At 41.0% G+C, this 21,679-nt stretch overlaps 1 protein-coding gene and 1 long non-coding RNA gene across 15 annotated transcripts in view; one reads left to right on the plus strand and one right to left on the minus strand.

Annotated features, from left to right (window-relative positions):
* The window catches only part of TJP1 (tight junction protein 1), a 637,810-nt gene that overhangs the window by 349,395 nt on the left and 266,736 nt on the right, over nt 1-21,679 (plus strand). The window lies entirely within an intron of this gene.
* LOC130368602 (uncharacterized) lies at nt 11,084-15,221 on the minus strand. Its single transcript, XR_008892519.1, has 3 exons — nt 14,860-15,221; nt 13,973-14,074; nt 11,084-11,221 (listed from the first exon to the last, which is right to left on the minus strand). It is a non-coding gene; the product is annotated as an uncharacterized LOC130368602 (long non-coding RNA).

A 21,679-nucleotide genomic window follows, 5' to 3' on the forward strand; every position in this document is an offset into this window, starting at 1 on the left:
ATGTGACCTGTGCAGGCATAATTTAAAGGGCTGGGCTCTGACCATCACACATTGTGAATGATTTTATCCTGTCATATCTTCATATCTATATGCTGGTGTCACCTTTCATTGGTGTCAATGATGATAAGGAAGACACTGTTGAAAAGACATCTGTACAGAATAGGATGTGTCATCTTAGTTTTAGGCTTATTAGTGGCCAAAATGAAAACTGTAAGTCATGTTCTGATGCCACAATTCCTTTACAGAGGACTTCTGGACAGTATAAAAATAAACCCTTTTTCTTTTGCACTTCTCCTTACTTTTCAAGTGGGACTACTGGGCTCAGGGGGTGTAAGCCTGATTCATGCCCCATCAATCTCATATTTATACCTTCCTGAGCCTAGAATTCACAGTTTACTATTCAGGGAAAAGTAGGGTTATTTACCTCAATAGTAAGATCCCCTATTTTTTGTGAATGGGGGTGTGTGTAGCACAAAAAATTCATAATTAGAACCAATGTGCCCAAGGGTACAAAATGTTTAGGGAAAGTGGGGACAGTGGTCTTCAAATTGTGGTCCTCCAGATTTTGCAAAACTACAGCTCCCAGCATGCCTGGACAGCCACTGGTTAAGAGGAAGTTTGCTGGAGAATCGATCCAAAACTGAGTTAGTAGCTTCTAGGCCAAGGAGTACTTTGGTGGAAAACACATTTTTTTATATCAACTGGTGCCAGAAAGTTAAACAGATTTGTAAATTACGTCTATTAAAAAATCTTAATCCTTCCAGTACTTATCAGCTGCTGAATGCTCCAAAGGAAGATGAGTTGTTCTTTTCAGTCTGGCCACAGTGCTCTTTGCTGACACCTCTGTCCATGTCAGGAACTGTCCAGAGCAGGAGAGGTTTGCTATGGGGATTTTTTCCTACTCTGGACAGTTCCTAACTTGGACAGAGGTGTCAGCAGAGAGCAATGTGGTCAGACTGAAAATAACTATACAACTTCCTTTGTAGTATACAGCAGCTGATAAGTACTGGAAGGAGTAAGATTTTTTAAATAAGAGGAATTTACAAATCTGTATAACTTTCTGGCAGCAGTTGATATCAAAAAAAATTTTTTCCACCGGAGTACCCCTTTAATCCAAATCTGTTAAAAGGCATACAATGGCGTTCCTTGACATGAATGGTATAAAGGAAAAGCTAAGATCAATACCAAGATGTTTGTATTCCACATGATCCATGAGCTTTCATCCAAGTCAGACAGCCCTACAAGTTGTAAAAGGCATTCCTTAATATTTTATCAGTATATATATACTGTGTCATAAACTATAGGTTATCTTAAAATGATAACAATAATAATAGTAATAGAATCTCTCCAAAACAAGGTATTCAGGCAGATTTTGCAGCTATGTAATTGTAGATTATTATTGAAAAACTCGCTCAAACACAGGTCACCTACATTATCACAAGAGCAGCTAAATCATATGACAACTGCCTGCACTACAAAGAGGGTCTCAATTTGTTTCAGATGAGTGGCATTGTGGTATTCGTGTTTAGCTCAGATACAGTTCGCATTTCCTTTGCCAGTGGAAGTATGAAAAATATAGAGAATAAAGCAGATACTCATTTTGTAGAGGCAAAAAAGGGAGAGATTTAGTGACTGGGGTTTGCTATGCCAGTCTTAAACTGAAATGCGTTAGAGTAAGATGTGACAAATTAATGAAGGGACGCACGCCTTCATAATAAGTTTGGCTTATCCAATCTAAATCTTATTTTAAAACAAAAACAACATTTCTGCATCAGCAGCTGTTAGATAGTTGTCAATTAGATAATATAAAACAGCAAACCCACTCAGTGTTTTTTTCTTCGGTGTCTTTTTTTCACTCTTCGTTGCCATTTTTTGGGTTCAGTGGCAGACTTCTTAAATCACAGCATGCTGAGACTATGGCATTTTTTTTTCTGTGAATCTCATCGTTTTTTTCTTCCTTAGACTCAAAAATGGACCAATCATAATCACTATAGTGAGACTTTGAGAAATCTCACCATGCGCAGCATAAAAAAACAGGGCAGGATTCACATGGAAATTGGCTTGTCAATTTAAAATGTGCAGTGTGTCACTTCATGTTGGGGAAACGCTAAAGATTTATTGCGATTTTTCCGTATCAATGTGTCAGGATCCAGACTGGAATGCAGAGAGGACACTGGAGGTGGATCCTCTGTGTCAGTGAGGTGATGGCGTGGGCCGGACCAGGGGAACGGAATCTAAGGGGTTACTGGTTTTCACCAGAGCCCGCCGCAAAGTGGGATGGACTTGCAGCGGCAGGTAACCCCCAGGTCGTTCCACCCGATAGCGACTCAACCTCACTGACAGCTGGGACAGGTGCGGTACACAGGGACAAGGCAAGAGCAAGGTCGGACGTAGCAGAAGGTCTGGGCAGGCAGCAATGGTTCGTAGTCAGGGGCAACGGCAAGGGTCTGGATACACAGGCTTGGGATACACAAAATGCTTTCTCAGGGCACTAGGGCAACAAGATCCGGCGAGGACAGGAAGGGGAAGTGGGTTTATATAGGAAATGGAGGTGATTGCACTTGATTGAGCCAGGCACCAATTAGTGGTGCACTGGCCCTTTAAATTTCAGAGAGCCGACGCGCGCGCCCTAGAGAGCGGGGCCACGCGCGCCAGGATGGGACGGAAGGAGGACGGGGCAGGTGAGCAGAACGGGGTGCGACCCGCGGGCAGGCACGTCCTGCTGTGCGGATCGCATCCCCGCCGGGGGACTCAGAGCAGCGCTCCTGGTCAGCGAGTCTGACCGGGGCGCTGCTAACAGAAGAAGAACGCCGCGAGCGCTCCGGGGAGGAGCAGGGACCCGGAGCGCTCGACGTAACACAATGTCAATAAGAAAATTAGAATCTGCCACATTACTGCTTTGTGGACTTTGTTTGGAAACAAAGGTTTTGCAGATTTAAGTGATTTTTTTGTGGTGCAGTTTTTTTAAGATACAGCAAAAATATTGGAACTACTGATTAAAATCGGTACAAAAAAAGTTTTATTAAGATTAAAACAAGTGCAACACAATAAAAAAATATAAAAAGGAGAAATTGGCAGAAATAGGCAGCATCAATGGGACTGGAAACAAGTAAATCCATGCATAGAGATCAAGCAATTACTACAAATGGTAGATCACAGGGAGGTATAGTGGTCAAATACAGATCACAAAAGACATAAGGTGATAGTTACCGGGGAAAATCCCCAACTAAAAGGCAGCCTGTAGGAAATTGTAAGAGTTGTATATTTTATATAAATGCAGGCTGATACTGAGGTAAGTTTAGCATGAGCAATAAGCATATACCAACCAAAATATGGACGTGGTACTACAAGTCCCAGGGGGATACTGCCACGCCTGTTTTTTTTTAATTAAGGCTTGAATAAAAGAACAGAATACTTTTTTGCAATTAATGCTTTGGATTATCTACTGTCTCAAATTCTTACTAGGTCTGAAATATTGAGGTAAAACAACTGTGCATCATCATATTGCATTGTGTTATTGCCCTATTCTTGGCAAATAAAGGCAAATTTTGTCAAATTTGTATATGTTTTAATTCTAATTTCAAGCTTTACATCATCTATGAAGCAGTCTAGTTACTCTTCACTAACTGGCTTTGTACTTGGTACGTTCCTATCTTTTCCGAAGACTAAATGTTATTGGAGAGATTTTTATCATGTATAATTTGATTTGCCAATACCTAAATAAAACAAATAAAAAAACACTTGTAAAAGTATTATTTTTTGCAGGGTTCAAACTTTCTTTTTGAATCAATTTTTAAGAAAACTTCTGTTACGTGAAGCATAATTATATGCTGCTAATGGTCCTTATTAATTCAGGAATTATATATTTTTTGGTATTACAGACTTTTGGAGTATTTTTAGAATTTGGGTATTGTGTATTAGGCAGAATTATAAAGTGGAGATGATTCACTTGGATTATCTCACATTTTCCGGTAAGAACCGGTTTAGTCAGTGATTGATGGCGCTATCCTTCTCTTCCGAGGCCTGATTTAGTCAAGGGAATGTACATGCACACGCAGAAGAAGGTTAGGTCAAGTGTTTTACAATAATTGCAGTCCACACAAAAAACACATTTATATGGGAAAGAAGAATCACAAATAATTCAACTTGGAAAGCTAGAAAAAATTTCAATAGGAAAGGTAAAAACAAAGACATAGTACATTTTTCTACATTTCTGTTATTAAAACATTGAATGTTTGGATGTATGTACAGTGGAAAGCTTGTGCATACCTTCTATGGTGCAGATTTAGCCAATTCAATGTTTTTTCATCATGATGTATAAAGGTAACTGATGTAGCAACTCACATTTCCTGGCACTATAAAGGTGCTTGCACAAAAGTGGACAAATTTCATGAACCAGAGACTAACACAATTTTTTTTATGTCGTGTTGATGTCTATGATAGTTGCATGTCAACTAAAATAGTCCATTTAAATTCTGAGTTGGTCTCTTAAAGAGGACCTGTGGCCACTCAAGAAAAAAAGAAAAATAAATAGATGTAAAACGTTTTATGATAGGGTGCCCTGATCACACAATGTTTTAGAGTTTTTCGATATGCCCGTTTATAGCTTGACAATTCAGGGAATCAGTCAGATGGGTATGAACTTAATTTTTAAAATGTTAGTGAATATCAGGTGATGGGCGGGATTATACAGTCACAGAGGGAGAATATTTTACATTCAGTGGTGCCTAATACATACTCCATGACTGTGTTATCCCCCCTGTACCTGAAATTGACTTAAATTTAAAAAATTCAGTTCACCCCAATTGACAGTTAGGCTAAGTTCAAACTACGGAAGTTCACACTACAGAATCTTGTTGGAAATTCTGGTGCAGCAGAATCCCATTGCATGTACACTACGGAATTTTTAATGGTGGACGTTCTGCCGCTGAAATTCCGCCTGAATTTCCAATCAGAATTCCACTTAGAAATTTTGGTCAGACATTCCGGTGTGGCAGAATCCCATTGCTGGCAAAGGGATTCCGCTGCCCAGTGCCCACTACGGAATTTCAGTAGTGGATGTTCCGCTACTGAAATTCTGATGCCAACACATTCCATGGCATTATACCTAGTTGGGATTTGTAGTTTTTGAACGGTCATGTGCTGAGAAAGGGTTATCAGTATCTTCTTTTATGGTGCAGATATATCCTACTTTTATCACTTTTTCTATGGGATACAAAACACATACTTGAACAGTGGCAGATGGCAGTAAAGAATGCAGAAGTACATTGTTTGCTTTTGGTTCAGCATTGGATAGATATTATTAAAGGGGTACTCCGGTGGAAAACATTTTTTATTTTTTTTTTATCAACTGGTGCCAGAAAGTTATGCAGATTTGTAAATTACTTCTATTAAAAAAAATCTTCATCCTTCCAGTACTTTTAAGCTGCTGTATAATACAGAGGAAGTTCTTTTCTTTTTTAATTTCTTTTCTGTCTGTCCACAGTGCTCTCTGCTGACACCTCTGTCCATGTCAGGAACTGTCCAAAGCAGGATAGGTTTGCTATGGAGAATTGTTCCTGCTCTGGACAGTTCCTGACATGGACAGAGGTGTCAGCAGAGAGCACTGTGGTCAGACAGAAAATAAATCTAAAAAGAAATGAACTTCCTGTGAATCATACAGCAGCTAATAAGTACTGGAAGGATTAAGATTTTTAAATAGAAGTAATTTACAAATCTGTCTAACTTTCTGGCACCAGTTGAGTAAAAAAAAAAAAAACTTCCACCGGGTACCCCTTAATATACTATATAAAGATTCAAAAAGTGAATAGCTAGATCTCTGAAATATTTCTTCCAAGGGTCCAGGTGATATTAAGGATTAAATGTCAAAACAGGATTATGCCTTGCCTATTTTTGAATATAAAGTTGATCAATTTATAATATTAGCCCAATAAAACTGTACTGTAGGAGGACTTATCTTGACTCTTACACAGTGACGTACAGCTCTACTAAAAGTCAGATAGAGTGACAATTTAAAACCGCCATCAGACAGAAGAGTTGAGAGGGATTACTGTGACAGCACAGGGTTATAGGGGCCATAATAATCATTACTTAATCTACAATACACCAATTCTAACCTCATGATAAGTGAAGCATCGCAGAGTATCGAGGCAGTTTATTGTACAACACAGATCAAGATGATGGATTTATTAACTCAATAATAAAAAATATGATGCTAATGAGATATTAAGCTAAATATGAGATTTTTTTTTATGTCATTAACTGTAATTAGTCACTTTTAATGCCATCACTTTATGATCCATTAAGAAATCCAAATGTTAGGCCATGTTCCCACAGCATAACTTTTCTACTCTTGGTTTTCTGTTGCATATTTCAATCTCTAGATGTGGCAGAAATTTTTTTTTACACAGGGAATGGGCCAAAATACATATGAAATACATGGCCTTAAAAGCTATACAATGGTTGACATTAAAGAGGCCTCGGAAAACCGATGGGAATTCTAATATATTTAGATCTCATACAAAGGTATAGAATTTATATTTAATGATCTTAGTACATCCCTAGTGTACATGTAACTCCAGTAACCTTGTATTACTACTACTAAAGTGGCCCTGTAGGGTGAGGGTCAGACAGACCTGTGGCAACTGCAGTCTTAACTACAGAAAAACAATTCTCAGCTTCTTTAGGACTACTTATGGCAGATCAGTTAGCTTTGACAAAAAAGCTAAAACCATGGCTTAATGTAAAAGGGACCTGATGGTCTTAGGAATTAAATAGGTAGTGATAACCCTTGATGGTTTTTATAACTTAAGGGTGCGTTCACACGCTCTTTGTTTTTGCGGGTTTTTCGCAGCGTATTTGAAAGGGGCGGGCTCTTCTCAGCTGTCCATAGCAGATTGTCCGCGGCGGAAAATCCGCCGCAAGCCCCATTGAAGTCAGTAGGGACTGCGCCGGATTTTCCGCAGCGTAAATTCCGCCACGGACAATCTGCTATGGACAGCCGAGAAGAGCCCGCCCCTTTCAAATACGCTGCGAAAAACCCGCAAAAACAAAGAGCGTGTGAACCAAACGCATGTGAACCCTGAACCAAACGCATGTGAACAGGATTCCATAGAGGGGTCACTTACTTTACTTTTTTCAGTAGATCCTGAGATATCAGCTTCCAAAGTTCCCATGCTGTATTCAGGGAACTGCGCAGTAGAGGCGGGGCCCCTCCGGCTGGCCACTTCTGTCTCCCTCTGTCCCTCCTAATCCCGCCCTCCGCTATTTGAATATTCATAGTTTTCATCTCCACGTCCTAGTGACGTGATGTCACCAGTCACGTGAGCGCAGTGCTCTCTCGGCAGAGCACATGCGCCGAAAGATTTTCCCCTGCCCTCACTTCATGATTAAATCTTCCATTGAATGCGCTCTGCCGAGACAGTGCTGCGCTCACGTGACTGGTGACTCCACGTCACTTGGACATGGAGTTGAAGAATATGAATACTCAAATAGCGGAGGGCGGGATTAGGAGGGACAGAGGGAGACAGAAGCTGCCAGCCGGAGGGGCCCCGCCTCCACTGCGCAGTTCCCTGAATACAGCATGGGAACTTCGGAAGCTGATATCTTAGGACCTACTGAAGCAATTTAAGTAAGTGACTCCTCTTTGGGGGTCCTAATCCTATTCACCCACACTATAACCCAGTGTATTAGATTTAGTGTGGGTGAACAGGCTGACAGTTTTCCTTTAAATGTGCATGCACAGTCATCTCTACACTACAGATGGGAAGCAACACTTCATTGTTGTGATTCGAAAGTTCCCAGCTGCTTGACTCCTAAATGACTGACTGATGTAAAAGATGCAAAGGACCATGGAATCAAAAGCTTATCTTAGCCAAGTGATAGCTTTTTTTATGTCCTCTACCACAGACATTACTTTTAAAGGGGTACTCCGGTTGAAAACTCTTTTTTTATTTTATTTTTTTTATTAACTGGTGCCAGAAAGTTAAACAGATTTGTAAATTACTTCTATTAAAAATTCTTAATCCTTCCAGTACTTATTAGCTGCTGAACACTACATAGGAAATTATTTTCTTTTTGGAACACAGAGCTCTCTGCTGACATCATGACCACAGTGCTCTCTGCTGACATCTCTGTCCATTTTAGGAACTGTCCAGAGCAGCATATGTTTGCTATGGGGATTTTCTCCTACTCTGGACAGTTCTTAAAATGGACAGAGATGTCAGCAGAGAGGACTGTGGTCATGATGTCAGCAGAGAGCCCTGTGTTCCAAAAAGAAAATAATTTCCTCTGTAGTATTCAGCAGCTAAAAAGTACTGGAAGGATTAAGATTTTTTAATAGAAGTAATTTACAAATCTGTTTAACTTTCTGGCACCAGTTGATTTAAAAATAAAAAAATAAAACGTTTCCACCGGAGTACCCCTTTAACGACGCAGGACGTAAATGTACGTCCTGGTGATGTGGTACTTAATGCACCAGGATGTACATTTACGTCCTGAGCATAACCGGGGGCATCGGAGCGATGCCGGCATCATGCGTGGCAGGTCCCGGCTGTGGATCGCAGCCAGGGACCCACCGGTAATGGCGGACACCCGCGATCCCGCGGATGTCCGCCATTATACCCTCAGATGCCGTGATCAATACAGATCACGGCATCTGCAGCATCGCGGTCACTTAACAGGATGATCGGATCGCCCGCAGTCATCTATTTGCATTCTGTGGTCTTTTACTTCCTGTTTGTGTAGAGTTCCCTTCTCAGTATCTGCTTTGTGACCTTGCTTCTCCATAGTCTGTGGTTACCTGATCTCTTGGTTCAGACCCTTGTCTAGTCAGCACATTGTACATCCGCTGAGCCATCTGATCTTTGTGTCCTATACTAATGAACACAACACACATGATATGGTCACTTACTGCTTCTAGAACGCTCTTTGCCTTTTCCAGAGTTACCCTTTAATCAATTCTAACAATAATTGTGTTTGTTTTCTCAGTTTTTCCACAGTTTTATTGCACTTTACATTAAAGATAAAATGAACCAAGCTTATGATTTGTCATTAAAGAATTCTACCATTGTATGCCAGAAATTGTCAGTTTGTAACATTTGGTTGAGGGAATTCTTCCCTGGTGTATATAGAAGAAACGTCTGAACTGCGTGATGAAGAATTGGTACTGTGATTTGTGTACTCAGTGTAGTTTATTAGAATAATAGATGCCTTTTACTACAACTTGCTTTGAAAGGTTTTTTTCAGCACTCCGCAGGGCTTAAAGAAGCATCACTGATCACTGCCTCCTTCATCAGGTGGTCAGCAGGAGTGCGAGAAGTCTGAACCACCCTCGTCTGATATTGATGGTCCAGAGGTCCTGGAAAACCAGTTTAAAAGTGTTCCCAGGGCAAGCACTTTTTGTGACCAATAAACATTACCGGTACTTACAAAGTTTTGAAACTGCTCAAATACATCCCACTTTATGTTTGTCAATGTTTTTAATAAATCCAACTTACTTTTACCCTCTGGAAGCTGTATAGTTCCGAAGAATATAATTGTATTTCATGCCAGCTATTCCAGTGTGGGCTCTAGGGGGCTTGGCCAAGTTAGAGCTTCCCTTTTATGCCCGTCCTCCAGCATACAACACAGTAAAGCCAATTCAGAGATTTGAGAAGGGAATGGATGGGAGAAGGCAACTTAGTGGAGTGTTGATAGGCATCATGTAAACTGTAGTATTCAGCTGCAGTAGTATGGGCCACTAGTATGCAGTAGTATGGGCCACTAAGCAGGATTTTTGGGCTGAATGGCATCCTATTAAATAAGTGAGTCAGATCCTTATCTACTAATAATGGCAATTTACTATAATAAATATGGCCACCTTGCTTTGATTCTTGACCATACAAAGTTTTTCTAGGTTTGATGCCTTGAGATCACTTACGTGCTTAGTGATTCATCCTGTATACAAATTGTCTTAGTCAGGTCTTAATTAGAACAGGATTGTGTTACTATTGCATTTAATTAGGGCTAAACCATGGGGTTGAGTCTTAAAGGATTTAGCAATCTTAACTTTCAAATGCCCTTTTTGGTGGTATGGACTTCGCACAGGGAAAACCATTTTGGTATAATTGCAATTGTGATGGCCCCAGGAATTAAACTGCATTGTGCAGTGTGAAAAAATTTTTTAATCGAAAGAACAATGAAAGAGTTACCCAATACCCCCAAAAAATAATAGTACAGTAAAATATACCATACATTCTTCGTTGTGGCCATTTTCTTTGCTAAAATTACTCTCTTTTTTAATAATTATTTTTGTGATCTCCCCAAAGAGGTTTTACTGTAATAGTATAATATATTAGATGTACCGCTAAATGGTTCTAATAAAACTACAAAGTGTCCAATGAACAGCAAGCTCTCATACAGCTTTATTGATGCAAAAGAAAAAAAAAAAACCTGAATGCGCAAAATGGGTTAGCACTTTCAAACAAAAATCAAGATGGGATCTGTCATTCACATCGGGTGTGATTACATGTCAACTGGAGGCTCCAACCAACTCTAGTCACAGTCCAATATATACAACAGACACATACAATAAAGTCTTTATGCAAATTCTTCTTTATCTAAAGGTATTTCATATTTCCAAGCAATACATGAAATATAATCACTCAAGTGCAGGTCAGCAGCAACTCTTTAATGGCACATATGGGATTTGTTCTTTCACTCTGCACAGAGCTCCTTGTTCCCAGCCATCCAGTTAGCATTCACCGCAGGTTGAGCTAGTGGCTCTAAACGCCCGCGAGATAGAGCAACGTTTCAGGAACAAGGAGCTCTGTGCGGAAGGAAAGAAAGAATCTTACCTGTGATGTTAAAGAGTTGATCCTGATCTGCACTTGGGTGATTATATTTCATGTATTGCTTGGAAATATCCAGAACAATTTGCATAAACACTTTATTGTACGTTTCTGTTTGTATATATTGCAAAATGGGTTAGTCTTGAGGGTAAATACATTGACCCAGATTAAATTGTGTATGATTTTTGTTACTGTCATATAACAACCAATACCAAACATCAGAGACCAAAGTATACATTTTAGAAAAACGGATATAACTTTATTGAAAATAACATATAAAAACACATAAAAAACTTATAGAGGATGGCAAGATGGTGGCACAGGAGAAAGATGGGAGGACGAGAGGAGCTGTTGTATCCAGGAGGAGTGTGCATACCAAAATTATATATAACCTGTGGATGGTAAACACATGATGGATGATGGCCAGGTATGAAAAATGATTAACCACATGGGGAAGTACATGAATACATGGCAGACATACTAAAAATGCACAGGTACAAGTAAAAACATGTAACACAGAAAGCAATTTACAATGAACATGCACCTAGTCTGGATACCTCTCGCCTCCACCCCAGGAGTGGAGGGGAGAGGTATCCAGACTAGGTGCAGGGACAGTCCGGTGGGGAGGGTTAGTCATTCCAGGCTGTCCATCTTCACCGGGAGGCCCTCTTCTCCGCTCCAGGCCGGCCACTGACTAGTGACGGTGCGATGACGACGACGCACAGGGACGTCCGTGCGCATCAGACGTCCGTGACGTCCCTGCGCAGTGGCGTCAATGCAGCGTCATTAGTTCGGGGCCGGCCTGGAGCGGAGAAGAGGGCCTCCCAGTGAAGATGGACAGCCCGGAACGACTAACCCTCCCCACCGGACGGTCCCTGCAGCATAGATGGCCGAAGATGGACGGCCCGGACCACCCCTCCACCGGTATTTTTTTTTTCCAGCTCACTCGTGTATAAGCCGAGGGCGGCGTTTTCAGTATTAAAAATCATGCCGCAAAGCTCAGCTTATACTCAAGTATATACGGTACCTAGTGCCAGAAAAAGTAGAATTTATCCTAGTTTTAGAAGCAAACTTTTCTTAAAAAACTATGGAATTTGGTATTTGCAACTGATAAAAATACCACTGGGTGCACATGTAATGACTCTATGAATATATAATCTAGGTTTTACTAACTCCATGCAGATGGTGGCTGGTTCAGAAACAACCACTGTGTTGACATGGATTCTTGTGAAGTTTCCACTATGTATTCTTTCAGCCCTATAGTAAACTTGCATAATGAAAGGTGATGCATGTCTCAACTAGTGAGAGCTTGAAATATCGCTCCTGTCATGTTGTCACATAGTGTGAATGTGGTGATGAGTGACCAGTGATTGTTGTGTCACTCTATGACAAAGGCAGGGGGACACATATCCAAAAAAAACACTGATATGTCACAGCAGTTATGATGGTGATAGTGATTATTAGCATTATCACTGCATCGTGCTGAAAAGGTGGAGGAGTTTCTTACTGTCACATGAGGTTATTGGATAGAAAGAAAGAAAAAAAAAATAATATATATATACACACACACATAACTACCGATGATTTTGCTTTTTGCATCACTGGACTAATATGGCTACTCCTAACTATATATATATATATATATATATATATATATATATATATATATATATATATATAAATCTGCTGGTCCACCTCATGAAAGTTTTAGTAAAATGAAGAGAGAAAGCATTTGTGCAAATTATTTGTGTGCAGAAAAGTGTCCATGTAGTTGTAGAAAATATGTTGTGCTATGTTTTACATTTTCACATGGAATTGGTACTTTTCTGTTTTCATCAATGCCATATAATACTCTTGATAATGCCATATATATTTTTTTTTCATTCACACTATGTTCTCTGTTTACACTCAAAATTTACAGTATGCACTGACACTCACACAAAACATTTCAACAGAACTCTATAGGCCAACAAATCACAAGCATCGGAAGGGGTTCATTTTGTGTAAACTAAGAATTGATCATTGGAGTAAGATTAATTATTAAAACCAGATGACTGTTCCCTGCTGATAGAGCTTACATCATTCATCCATTTGGCACAGTTTGGGCTAGTAAAGATAAAGAAATATTCTAAGCAAACTTACATTGGAGTTATCAAAGGGCCAGACCCAGGAATTTAAATGGTTAATGTTGTCTCAAACAACTTCCCTCCACTTCCATATGTCTCAAAGAGTTTGCAAGTGAGACACATGGTGTCAGGATTCTCACCCACTCCCCCTGTCTACCTGCGTACCTGTCCTAAATAACAGGTCCACAACCACGAAGACAGTCCCTTCCTATATACGTGAGGGGCGTATTTGTCAAAATAATAAACTACAATGACACAGACATAGGTCTGGGGACAGTAGGATAACAGACAGACTAACAAAGAAAGACTAAACACTCACACAAGAAGTCCAATGTCAACTATCCACGTCTGAAGCCAAGAGATGTTACAGTACAACATCGCTAATACCAGAGAGAATAGTCAGAGAGAGGAGCCAAAGGTTCAAAAAGCCAGATATAACAAATACAGACAACAGCTAGCTAGAGTACAAACTGAGCTCTATAGCAAGCACTGACTGGGAGTAGACTGCCAGCTTATAAGGAGCCAGAACTGGTGCTCCAATGAAGGTCAGCTGACCAGTCAGACAGCCGGGCATAACCCTGCAACAAAAAAACAATAAAGAACCTGTCAGAACCTTTTAACCCTATAGGTTCTGACACATGGGAGTGGAGGTTCAATCTGTCTTTAGTCATGCAGAGACTGGGATAGAACACCGGAAGTAGGAGCCTAGCTTGTGCTATGCACATAAGAGAGGGAAATAGCCTGGGATGTGTACTTCCAATAAGTGAGCTTGTCCGCCTTCTCCAGAGAATCCTAACTGTGAATGAAAGATACATCAAGGCTTTCCTCTCATCTCCACCCATAAAGTTCAAAACAGCTGTTCATTGTGTGAATACCAGAACTGTATGTATCAAATACAGAAAACCAGACAAGGCCGCATATCCAAATCTTTTTCAATAATGCTTTGATTCTCAGCATATTTTTTAAACTAACAAATTATTAGTGTACATTTTGATTAAAATGTGCAAGGTAGCTCACCACTTCACGGACGACGGAGTAGAGCGGGTCCATAACTTAAAATAGAGTGGCACTGGGCAGGAAAAGGAACTGCTTGTGTGAGTCCAGCTCAGGTCCCACCTCCTGTAATGGAGAGAAAATAAGAAATAACTGTGCACCATATAAGGGGCTCTTGGGGCCCAGCAGGGAAAGCACTAAAATCACCTTTTCACTATTCTGAAGGGTTATTGTAACAAAACCATGCAAGTTTTAAAATCTTTAAAAGTACAGGAATGAATCCCTGTGTCATGCAGCATCAGTGCAGCTTCTCTATCTGGCAAAACTAATGAATGGCCATGTCCATAATCCATGATTTTTATGCACACATGTAGATTAGTATGAGGTCTCTATACATATGCATGTAGCGGGCACAGAAGAGGTCGTAAAGTAGCAGTCGAACTCAACTGCTCACCAAATGGATGAGCTGCAAAGGCAACACTGTTTACAGGCTGCTGCAGCTAATGCAGGGACTATGGGGGAGATTTATCAAAACCTGTGTAGAGGAAGAGTGGTGCAGTTGCCCATTGCAACCAATCGGAGAGCTTCTTTCAATTCTCAGAAGCCTCTTTAAAAATGAAAGAAGAGATCTGATTGGTTGCTATGGGTAACTGCACCACTCTTCCTCTACACAGGTTTTGATAAATCTCCCGGTATATGTTAGGGCAGCATATTAAAGCCACAGATTCGTACTCCAAGTAGCCAAAAAGGTAGAGGCAAATGGTGCCATTTGGTTAATTAAAGTATGCTGTGGACTTTTGGTTATGAGTGTGGTGTATCCCTGAGGAGAGCGCTCCCCCCACCTTCAGTCACCCCGCAGGGTGTTGACTGACAGGCTGCTGTGCATGCACATATATAACTATATACGGTACCTGCTTTTTGATGCCGATATCCACTTTGTTTCATCATAACATCTTTTTGTCCTGCTGGCCTTTTTGTCCTGTATGTTGCCTGCTGTAAGAAACCTGGTCAGCACAAATTGTAATGCTGAGCAAACAAACTGTTAAATAAGCAGAGCAAATAAAAAAAAGACCAACACTGGCCTAGTGAGTGTGCGAGGTTGAATGAGGACAGTGTTATGGCTACAGAGGAGATCTCTATACTATTTGAATAGAGAAGAGTTGAAGCTTTGGTTACACACTAGGAGTCATGTGGAGAAAGTACCGTCTCAATGTTATTATGTTACAATTTGTAACTTTTCATGTTACAAAACATGCACAAGCTCTGCTCTAGTTCTGACTTGTCCAACATATTATCCACTTTATAGCATGAAATTCTGTCATTTGTCATTGAGAAATATGCTACATCTCTGATATTAACAAGCTACACCTTTCCACACCCTGACACTCCCCTTTAAAAAACAGTATTGAATTGTGTCTCAGGCATCTTAGGCTTCTTTCACACTACTGTTGTCACACGGTAGTGTGATGACTGTCGGGGCTACCGGGGAAAATAGCGGGAGAAAAAATACAGCTTGCGCCGTCTTTTTTTCCTGCTTCTCCCGGTGAAAAGCAGTGGCGCCCGACGGATGCCATTGACTATAATTAGGTCCATCGGCTCCTGCTGTTGCTCGTTGAGCCTTATCAAAATGACGTCCGTCAAACTCCGAGAAAAAAAAGAGGGTATGACAGCCTTTCTTGACGGGCGCAACGGCAGCGTGAAAGAAGCCTTAGACTGGATTCACACATGTTGTCTCAATAGTTGTTTTTATTCTACAATTTCTTTTAGTTGGAAAGTGTAAAAATAATTAAAATCTCTCTATACTATCTATTCACATATTTGGCTTGTATGACATGTTTTTACATCTATAAATTGGTAACTGGTAATTGGTAATTTTTCCCCCTATTAAAGGGGTATTTCCATCTATAAAATGTATCCTCTATCCACAGAATGGGGAATATAAAGCTGATCAGTACGGGCCTGACCACTGAGACTCCCACCAATCCCTAGAACAAGGATAAAATTGTCCTTGGAATGAGTAGAGTGCACTGCATATGCATGGCCAGCACTTTATTTATTCTACATGTACGGTGTCCATTTTAAGACATTGTCAGTTGTCAGCCGTAACTCCTTCTGGCGAAACAGCGTCCCCCTCCTTCTCGGATCAATCTCCGTCAGGCGTCAGTCGCAACTCCCTTCTCCGTCATCCTAAACTCCCTCATCCCAAACTCCATCATCTCTCAGACGAAAAACCTTCCTGCCTTGTAGCAGAGCCAAGTCAGCAGGGGCGGACTGACTGACCGGTCTGATCGGACGTCATCCGAGGGCCCGGTTGGGTTAAGGGCCCCCCCGCTGCCGCTACTGAGGATCCGGGACAGCGCTGCCTTCTCCGGTATGTGCGATACACGCACATACAGGAGAAGGCATCCCCTCTGTCTGAGCCGCATCTGCAGCTTACACAGAGGAAAGGTGACACCCGCCCCCACGCAGCACGCAGTACAGGTGCTGATGACATCACTCATCGGCGCCTATACTGTGGAGGGGAGAAGACACGGCCCCTGCTGCTGAGGAGATCGCTGCATGGGACATCAGGTGAGCATCATTTTTTTTTTTTTTTTTACTTGGCCTATACCTATGGGGAAGAGGGGGGGGTGGGAAACTCTGCCTATGGGGAAAGGGGGGGTTACTCTGCCTATACCTATGGGGAAGAGGGGGGGTGGGTAACTCTGCCTATACCTATGGGGAAGAGGGGTGGTAACTCTGCCTATACCTATGGGGAAGAGGGGGGTGGGTAACTCTGCCTATACTTATGGGGAAGAAGGGAGGGGGTAACTCTGCCTATACCTTATGGTCCTATATATAATCACTTATATTATATACAGATACTTTATAGTATACTGGTCTGTGAATAGTGGTTTTATTCAGTATGGCAGTATTATCCAGTTATTGTGTGGTAGTATATATTTACTCTTTGTATACCAGTATAATTGGTCATGGAAAATTTACCTACGTTAAAGTGTTTCTTAAATATATAAATGTTAGTTTATTGTGTGTGGGATTTGGGTGGAATAGGGGCGTAGCAGAAGATTGGCGAGCTGCAGAGCCTAGCAGGGGCCCTTGCCTTTTTTTGGTCCAGGGGCCCCGAGTGTCCGCCCCTGCGAGTGTCAGTCCGCCCCTGCGAGTCAGTGTCGGCTCTGCTCTACAGGTTCTGCTGTACATGCTATTAAATGTTGGCTCTGCTACACAGACACTGTAGCACATGTAGTTTCTGTAGTACTCGTGCAAGTTTTACAGTTTCGACTCTGCTATACATGCTGTGCAGCGTTGGCTCTGCTATGCAGCAGGAAGTTGTGTCTGAGGGAGAATCATCTGAGGCATGACGGCGTTTTGGAATAGGGAGTTTCAGATGAGGGAGACGGGAGTTGTGGCTGAAGGATACGGCCTTTGGTGTGAGGGAGGAGGCATGACGCTGTTTCGCCTGACGGGGGAGGAAGTTGCGGCCGACGACTGACGGTGAATGGTCCGAGGGAGGAGGCAGGACGCTGTTTTGACTGACGCGGGATGGAGTCACGGCTGACAACTAACGATGTCCTAAAATGGATGCTGTATACATGGGACTTCTGAGCATTGCCGAGCTTCGGACTCCACTTAAACCATTGTTTAAAAGCTTGTTTAAAAGGTGGCCAATGCTTGTGCAGTACGCTCAATTCATTTTGGGTGACATCTCCCCTCCATTCATATGATCAGTGGGGGTCCCAGCAGTAATACCCCCACAGTTCAGCTTGTCTAAATTCTTAAGTTGGGAATAATACTTTACTTTATATACTATACCACAGCATGGTTGATATTTGGCGCTGTCCAACAAAAGACTTAACGAAAGTTCTGTACACACCACATTTAGACTGTATACTTAGCATATACACCTGACACACCTCTTAATATTTGTAAACTTCTGTAAACTGGACCGATGTCAAAATATTGTAACAGAGTTATAATTGCAAAAGAGCAATTGTTCACCAAAAAACTGGCGTATATTCCTTGCACTATATTTACTATTTGTTTTACACATTATTAATCACTTGTGTGGCCCCTGATCAACAAGAGGGTGTGGCCTATCAGAAATGAGGTTTGAACTTATCGTTGGTCCTACTACTAAACTTACTACACAAGGGAATTATTGGAGGAACAGGCCAGCAAATAAGTAAATGCTCATTCGTTGGGTGATTGAGTCGTTTTGACCTGCTGAAAAATGATTGTCTATCGTTTCCACATCTCTCCATGTAATAGGCTGATAGCAGGAAAGGGCCGAATGAACACCACACACTGATCTTCACACTTTTACTGAGCAAACAACTTGAACCACAATGAAAAATCTGGTGCATTTGTGTACTATCTGTTTTAAAATTAGATACTTTTAAGAAAATCTGTCTGTTTGTCATATATCTGGCCAGTATGTATCTATGTATGACTATGCATGTCATATGTATTATTTGTAGTGTACTACTAGCATTTAGGCTAAGTTTCTACTTGTCTTTTTTTTTTTATGCCAAGAAAAACACCAATTTTGCCGCATGGCGTTTTTTCGGCCAATGTTAGCTGTAAATCAATGAGAAATCACAAAATTCTTATTCCACTTGGCGTTTTTGTAGTCAAAATTGTGACGTTTTTCTCCCATAGAAGTCTATGGGAGTGAAAAAATGCCAAGAAAAACGATATGTGGGTTTTAACTTTGATGTTTTTTCAGGCGTTTTTCATTCTTTTTTGAGTGATGGAGATACCTTTTTAAATAAAATTTCGTAGGGTACCATAAAAAAAAATAAAAAAAATCAGTAGTGAAGAAAAATTGTATCTAACGAAATTTATCTTTTTTATAACAACATTTTAATAAATTTTTAATACAGGTATCAATTTATGTGGGCGGGTGGGGACCTAAAAATGTAGCCGACAATAATAAAAATGAAGTGTGTGTGTGTGTGTGTGTGTGTTTTTCACTTTTTTTCTTTATTTTTAATTTTTTTTTAGGTAGTACTACTACTCCCAGCATGGAACACACTGTTCCATGATGGGAGTAGTAGTACCTGCACTAATTGAAAGATCGTCCGTTGCGATCCTCCTATATAATGTATAGATGCAGCCAGCAGCTCTTCTATGGTCCCCTGCACTGACGTATATATACACCTATTCATATTTCCCGCAGAGAGCTGTGATTGGCCAGATGGTTCCAGCCAATCACAGCTCTCTGTGGGAAATAGGAATATGTGTATATATACGTCAGTGCAGGGAACCATAGAAGAGCGGCCAGCCGCATCTATACATTATACAGGAGGATAACAGTGGGTTTCATGAGTGACATCCACTGTGATCTTTCCTTAACTGCAGGTACTACTACTCCCAACATGGAGCACACTCTGCTCAATGCTGGGAGCTGTAGTACTTGCATTAATAGACAGATCGCAGCAGGTGTCAGAAGTTACATAGATCTGTCTATTAATGCAGATACTAAAGCTCCCAGCATGGAGCAGAGTGTGCTCCATGTTGGGAGTAGTACCTGCAGGTAAGAACAGATCACAGCGGGATCGTCCTGTCTATAGCAGAGATGCAGAGCGGCTTTCTCCTGCGCTCACATTTCTGCTCTGTATTCCGGCCAGTGATGTGAATAGAACATCACTCATTGATATTTCCCTCAGAGCAGTGATTGGCTGCTACCATCCGGCCAATCACCACTCTGGGCGGGAAATATGAATGAGTGATGTTCTATTCACATCACTGGCCAGAGTACAGAGCAGAGATGTGAGTGCTGTATAGAGCCGCTTCACATCTCTGCTATATTTTGGACGATCGCATCGGATGTCACGACTGACACCCAGGGCGATATCTCTATTAGTACAGGTACTACTACTACTACTACTACCTAAAAAATTTAAAAAAAAATTTTTAAAAAGTGAAACACACACTATTAAAAATGAATTAAAATGTAGTTATAAAAAATATAAATTTTGTTAAATACATATTTTTTCCATCACTACTGCATCCTTTTTTTTTTTTTTTTTATTTTGGTACCCAACAAATTTTGGGTACCAAAAAAAAAACTGCTAAGGTGCAATTTCCACACAAATGAAAAAACGCCAGACGCAGGAAATTGCACTGGTGTTTTTTCAGGCATTTTTTTCAAACCAAAAAACGCAGAACAAAAAAACAAGTAGAAACTTAGCCTTAGTGGGATACATACCGGCTATTCAGTGTTTATGCTGGAATAAAATATGTCATAGTATAGCAGACTGTGCTATTTACTGCCTATAAACAAACCCTATCCAAATGTAAGTCAGCCACTATTGTTATGCGTCTGTCCAAAAAATCCTGAAAATGTAACAGGGTATTATTTGGTATACGAACATCTACATCAGGTGTATGGTCCAAATCTGATGTGAGCTGAGCTTCAACAGTTGTTACATTTGTGCTACAGTTACATTCATAGTTCATCCAATTGGCAAAAGCTTTCAGGAAATAAGGGTGATGAAAAAAATAATAAATATTCGGCTTTGTGTATAGCTCCTGTTGGTGATCTGTGGAGCTGTAATTCGGAACAGGAGCCTGCACAGCTGCTGCTTTTACAGTAACTTGTCAATGAGATTTTTCCCAGTAAGTGCACCTGTTCCATGCATGGATGTGCAGCAGCCATTTGTTTTGTCTATTACGGTATTCAAAAGACTGAAGGCTAAATATAACTGACCAGAGACTATGAATTAAAGGACCTTTATTGATGCTTTATCTTTCCAGCACCTTCGTGATCAGCTGATTATTTGTTTATCAGGTACAGTGCTGCACATGTTGTAGTGGATGTGCCTGAAAATGCAGCACTGTACTCACTGCTCTGTAGATTTTATAGCAGCTTAATTATTTGGTCATCTGTCAACAGTATCACCTGCACAAACCTGTCAGTGCAGGAGACACTGATGACAACAATACTTACCTAATCCCATCCTGTGCTCACTTTTTCCCGCTATCTTCCATTCTGGGGCCGACCTGGACCATGGGCGGAGCTTCCTGACATCACCGCTGCTGTTTGCTAGCAGCAGAACCCAGAGGAGAAGCAGCAGTGGTGATGTCAGGAAGCTCCACCCATGCTCCAAGTCAGCTCTGGAACAGACAATGCGGAGTAAGATAGCGGCAGAATGGGAGCACGGAACAGGATCAGGTAAGTATGGTTGTAAACACTGTCACCTGCACTAGCAGTCTGTGCCAACAGGTTAGTGCAGGTGACACTGATGAGAGATTTCCTTTAATGACTGTCCAGCATTATGTCTCACCTTTGCTCCGCAACTGTAGCAATTGCATATTCCTCCATAGGAATTATTTCTACTATGCTGATGTGTGTAGTTGGTGCTACATATCGCTCAGTTTTACTCACTTTTAAAGAACTGGGCTGCAGTACATGCCTAATAAAAAGTTTAAACCACAGTGCTCACCTGAACCTGAACGCCATGGCCCCTTTAATCAGCTCTGCATTTAGGATTCCAGGAGTACCACAAACTGATATTGATGGCCATCAGTAATAAGGTTCTATAAAAGTGTAAAAAATAGAAAAGTGTAAAAAACGTTCTAGTCGGGTGTAAAAAATAGTAAACATGCTGTACTCACCTCCATAGAAACTAGTCTGCTCATCCAATTACTGACTGAGGTGGAACACCACTCTGGCCACTAAAGCTGCAGAGAAGTAGACAGTGAGTATAACATGTTTATTATTTTTCGAGC

The sequence above is a fragment of the Hyla sarda genome, chromosome 4, assembly GCF_029499605.1.
Source record: "Hyla sarda isolate aHylSar1 chromosome 4, aHylSar1.hap1, whole genome shotgun sequence".
NCBI lineage: Eukaryota > Metazoa > Chordata > Amphibia > Anura > Hylidae > Hyla > Hyla sarda.